A 6,015-nucleotide genomic window follows, 5' to 3' on the forward strand; every position below is an offset into this window, starting at 1 on the left:
CTTGGCCACTGGCCTCTGTGAAAGCTGCAAGCAGGTATGGGATTCGGGAGTGCCTTTCCTGGGATATGTTTTCAACGGAGCCCGTGAAGACAAGCCCAGGGTCCTCATCTGAGATAACAAGGAGAGCCATAGTCCTCTGCTCACAGGGTTATAAGGTGAGGCTTGGCAGCTGTAAGCGTGAAGTGCTTAGAGCCCTGCGGGTTCAGAGCAGACACTATGCACCTGTACTTAAAAAAACAACCTCTGAGGTGTTCTGTGGCTGCTGCTCAGTTGGTAGAGTGCTTACACGAAGCCCTGGGTTCAAGACCCAGCACCGCATAAAAGCTGGGCTGGCATGCACACTTATAACCCTAGAACTTAAGATCAGGATCCTGTTCAAGGTCTTCCTCAGCTACCTAGCTAGTTTGAGGCCAGACTGGGCCACATGAGAGGTGCCTTGAGACATAAGCAAGTAAACAAACACACCAGTGGTACAGAGAGGTGGGGTAGGGGGAAGTTGAAGGGAAAAGTCAGTAGGACTCCACAAGACTGATTCTTCTGGCTTTGTGCTGTCTCCAAAACACCCAGAGAAGAATGAAGAATCTGAAGGTTGGTGGGGCAAAGCCCATCAGGCAGTTACGGAATATGTGAGAAGTCTACAGCCTTGATTATCCACTCAGCCAGCACTGGGCTGCACAGCATCTAAAACAACAAGGGAATATTAATTATGCACTATTTGTGTTCTGGCTCATTTATTCTTTATAACCCTATCTATGAAGCTGGGCCTCTTAGCATTCTGATTTTACCGAGGGGAGGAAACTGAAGCTCAGGGAAGCTCAACTACTGCTCTGATGTCACTCAGCATGGAGCTAGGACACAAAGGCAGGTGGTCTGACCTGAGACACTGGCCATTGCCCACCGCCTCTCTGTTATTCCAGAGTCTCAGTTCCAGTTTGGAGGTGATTTGGTCATACTTGCATAGCTAAGATCAAACCAGTTCTGGATCCATGAAATGTGTGTCTGAAATCATGGGAGCTGTCTAGGTCAGTGGATGGTTCAAGGCTGTGCCTGGGTCTGCCAAGGTAGGATGAGTTAGCTGTTGGGGCCTTAGTCCCACCACTGCAGCTCCCTTCACCTTTTCACCCTCTCTGCTACCTGCCTCCTTGCTCACCTGCTGGCTATAACCTCTTTGGTTAGCCCACCATTGCTACCTAGGCCTGGCTTATGTGATGACACAGAGGCCCTTGGTACCTCTCCACTCTTCAGACAGCACCCAGTGTCCCAGGGTCCACGTGACACACCTCACACATCTTGCAGAATCTCAAGGTGACCCTGACCTTCAGGAGCCTGACTGGTTGGCCTGGCTCATCATGTTTGTCACCAGCAACCAGCTCTCAGCACCAGGCATGACGATTCTGTCACACTCTTTATTCAGAGGATTTAGCTATAGCCAACTTACAGTTCATCTCATTGGAGCCACCCCCTGGCTCCCTGAGCAAGATGGACTTCTGTCTGTCTTAGAGACTAGGAGTGTAGGCTCAAGTGAGTTGCCCATGATCACTTTGATGGTGAGTAGCAGAGCTGGGATCTGCACCCAGATGGCCTTACAACTTGCTGCCATGGACAGAGCAAGCCATGTATTGGAAAGATGGCTGTGGTGAGGCCCTGGTAAATTGCAGGTAAGTCTGACATGGTTTATGCATGGCATTTTCACCATGGCGTCTGGCCCAAGGAAAATATTCTGTGAACAGAAAGAAGGAAGGAGGGAGGGCCCTTCTGCGATAGGGAAGTTGATGAAGTTTTCATAAAGTCCCTGGGACTTGAGCAGGGGACATGACTCAGATCATAAAGTGCTTGCCACGTAAGCATGGGGACCTGAGTTTGGATTCCCAGAACCCATAGAAAGCTAGGTGTAGTAACATACATTCATAATCCCAGTGCCAGAAAGGTGGAGACAGAGATTTGTGGGTCTTGATGTCCATTTAGTCTAAGTGAGTCAGTGAACTCCAGACTCAATGAGAGATCGCTGAGATAGCTCAGTTGGTAATGATGCTTGCCTCCAAGTCTAACTACTTAAGTTTGATCTCGGGGACCCACAGAGTGGAAGGAGATAATCAACTCCTGCAAGTTGTCCTTTGACAGCCTCCCATGACCTTTACAACCAAGGCACATGTGTTTCCCCCCCCACCCTGAAAAGTCCCCAAGTCTTTAGCCACAGAGAGGACTGTTAAGGGTGAAAGTCTTTCCTAGGGAAATCACTGTAATGCTTTGAATGTGTGTATTTATAAGACTTTGGCTCCCTTAAGGAGTTCTTTTATTTTTATTTATGTATGTGTGTGGATACCTGCAGAGGTCAGATCTCCTGGAGTTAGAGGCTAGTGTGAACTATCCTATGTGAGTGGTGAAAACTGAACACTGGTTTCTTGTAAGAGCAACAACTGTTCTTAACCTCAGTCATCTCCCAACACACTTCTTAAAAAAAAAAAAAAAAGCTAATGCTGTTTTGCTGTGACAAATTACCCAAGGCAAACAATTTAAAGGCAGGAGGAGGACTGATTTTGGCTCACAATTTCAGAGACACAGTCTAAAGTCCTCTAGCACCACCTTGCTTGGTAAGGCTGAGTGTCTCAGGAGGAGTACATGCTACAGCAAAGCTTGGCCTTGTTGCTGTCAGGGAGCAGAAAGAACAGAGCGATCGCTGAGGAGTCATAGCACTCAAGGATACACCCAATGAGCCACTTGCTGCAACATTTTCCACTTTCGACTTATGTCACCAAATTATGAATCTAGCAACAGACTAATCCACCCATGAAGTGAGTCCTCATGATCTAACCACTGCCCCAAAGCCTCTCTGCTGACTGTCATGACCATAAGCTTTAGACACACGAGCTTTTGCAGAGGCATGCGGGGACACTCATATCCGAGTCACAACAATACATTTTCCTTTCTTTTTCATATGATAGTCTTTTTTTTTTTAATAACAGTTTTAGGTTTAGAAGAAAGTTAAGAAGACAGTACAAAGAGTTTCTTGTATTCTACAGCTGGTGTCCCTGTCCTTAACATCATAACGCATGTAGCATGTAGGGCAGGCAAGATGGCTTAGCAGGCAGAGGTGCTCTCAGCCAAGCTTATGGACCTGCATTCAGTCCTCGGAACTCACACGACTCCTACGGTTGCCACATGATCTCTACAAACATGCCAAGGCATGCATGCCCTCCCACAAATAAGTAAGCAAATAAATAAGTGTACTAAAATATATATAGATGAGTGGATGTGCCCCTGCAGGTTCTTGAAATATGAACTGATTTGATATACTTTCGTTAACTGAAGTTCATAATTTATTCACAGCTCCGTAGCTTTCAGAGAATGCCCTTCTCTGACCCGGGACCCCCTCCAGGACACCACATAATGTGTTGTGTTGTGTTCCCTAGGGCTCTCCTTGGCTGTGATCTTCTCAGTTTTGAAAGATGCTGTGTAGTGTGCACAGTTAAATCAAGGAAGGCCTGCCTGCTCCCTGTGTGGCATTGTGTATGGGGTGTAAATAGGAGGGGCTGGGGTCCCCAGGGGCCTCCCATTTTGAGCATTGCCACCAACGAGGACAGAGAAGAGGGACAGTGTTTGGGGACAGGTCAGGGTTCTTTTTTGTTTGCCTTCACAAAGGGATTGAGGGCACAAGTAACGTCATCCGGGGAAGGAAATTCTGGGACATAGAGAAGGGACCTACTCCAGAGACTTGAAAGGGTACACAAGCTCTTCTCCTGTGTCTCCCCACACAGAGCTGGGAAGCAGGATGGGTCCCTCACACAGCTTTAGCATTACAAAGACAGCACAGCTCCCAGACCCAAGTTAAAAGAAAAAAGCCTTTGGCACACCTGCCAAGCTTTGTAAAACAGAAAGCCTGTCAGGAAGAAGGCTAAGCTGTACCTCTTATAGCACAGCGGCCAGGTTTGTGTGTGTGTGTGTGTGGGGGGTCGTGCCCTTTTACTGAGTGGGCTTGGTGGTCCAGAGGGCTCTTCACTCACAGGGACCGAAAAGCAGGTGGGTCAGAAAAGCCACCCAGGTCTTTGCTGATGCAGTCCTGTAACTTAAAGCCTTCTACCAGGACTCTGCTGGTTAGTGCAGCCAGCTCTCCTTCATGCAGCCATCAACCATTGGCAGATTGGCGGGTGCCAGTCCTGCAGTCCTCAGAGGCAGGCATACAAAATACCCAAACAGTGCTGGCCACAGCTCTGCCTTGGCTGAGTCCAAGGACATTTGTGTCCCTCCTGTACCTCCTGAGGCCACCATCTGCCTCCTGTCCATGCCCTGATTGCTGAGAATCTCCAGGGGCTGGTGGCTGGTGACCTCAATGATGCTGTCCCCTAAAGTGTCCCCTTTCTGTTTTGCACATTGTGTTTCCCTGGAGACTGATATCTCAGTATGACAGTGTCAGAGTTATCAGACAGACACACAAAATGTGTCCCCATAGACCTGCCCCACAGCAAGCGATGCTTATTCTTTGTCTTGTCTTTTCTTGTTTGAAACATGGCTGGCCTACTGGCCTGAAACTCTATGTAGAACTCACAGAGATCCACCTGCCTTTCCTTCTGAGAGTGAGATTAAAGGTGGGCACCGCTACACCCAGCATTTTGTTTGCTTTTGAATATTTAAACACTGAGGTTCAGCACACACCTGCAGAGAAGTGAATTTTGAGTGCTAGCCCAGTGAACTGTTGTGCATGCACACTTATAATCACTTCCAGGACTGAAATGCCAAACAGCCCCTTTCTTCCCACAGAACACCCACTGTTCCAGGAGGTAAAGTTCTGCCCTCTGTCTGTGGCCCTGATTCTCTGTCTCCAGCATTATACTTCAATACGTATGGAGGCTGGGACTGGGGCTGGGGGTCAGTGCTTGTCTAGTATGCACAAATCTCAGAGTTTGTTCTCTTTCACAAAACTTCTCCCTTGGGTGTGAGGTGACATCTGCCAGTCTCTCACTCCAAGCCAAGTGATCCTGTTAAAGAGTTGGCATTGTTGGAGCTGCTGCCTAATTCTGGGGCAGCCTCCCATCAAGGATTCAACTAATTGGCGGCTTTGTAGCCTAGGTGCACAACAGAGAAGGAAAGACCTACAATTCCAGCTTGTGGGGTCTTCTCACTGCTTTTTGAGATAGACTCTCACTATGTAGCTCAGGCTGGCTTAGAACTCATCTCCCCAGGCTCTCTTTGGAAGCCTAGAAAACTGCCCTCAAGGGTCCCAGGCTGAATTTACCTGCTCAAGGTGAGAGGTTGAGGGCTTCCATTTCTTTCTACACTTGGGCTTGGTGATCAGGCTCTTTTTGCCTCTCAAACACTCACAAAGTAGTTACCACAACTAATGAACCAGCCCGTGTTGCTTGGATGCACACATCAGAACAGTCTAGGTGCATGCAGATTTATGGAGTTTTATTTCTGCTCACTGTCTCAGCTGAGCTCAGCCTCACCATCACTGTTTAAGGCTTCCTATGGGTCTTGGTAATTCCCCCCTCCCCCACCCAATTTACTTTTTTGAGGGTGTTAGAGAGTTTGAGACAGGATCTCATTGCATAGCCTAGGCTGGCCTAGAATTCACAATGCTGACTTAGCCTCCCAAGGGCTCAGATTACAGTGTGTATCACGCTCAGCTCTGCAGCTTGCCTTTTATGTCATGGGGTATTTTTTCTGTTTCTGTTTGTTTCTCTGTGTCCGTCTCTCTATGTTTCTCTCTCTGTCTTGATGCTTGTGTGAGGGTGTAGGACAAGGTTTGGTGTTATTTCTCCAGTACTATCCACCTTGCATTTTGACACAGTGTTTCTCATTGGCCTGGCCACCATTGCTGATTAGGCCAGACTGGCTGACTAGTGAGCCTCAGGGATCCACCAGCCTCCGCCTCCCTGGCAGTGGGAATCACAAATGTGCACCATCATACCTGGCTTTCTTTTTCCTTCTTCCTTCTTTCTTTTTTTCTTTCTTTCTTTCTGTCTTTCCTTCCTTCCTTCCTTCCTTCCTTCCTTCCTTCCTTCCTTCCTTCCTTCCTTC

This window comes from Psammomys obesus, unplaced genomic scaffold (assembly GCF_907164565.1).
Source record: "Psammomys obesus unplaced genomic scaffold, mPsaObe1.curated_primary_1811, whole genome shotgun sequence".
Taxonomy (NCBI): Eukaryota; Metazoa; Chordata; class Mammalia; order Rodentia; family Muridae; genus Psammomys; species Psammomys obesus.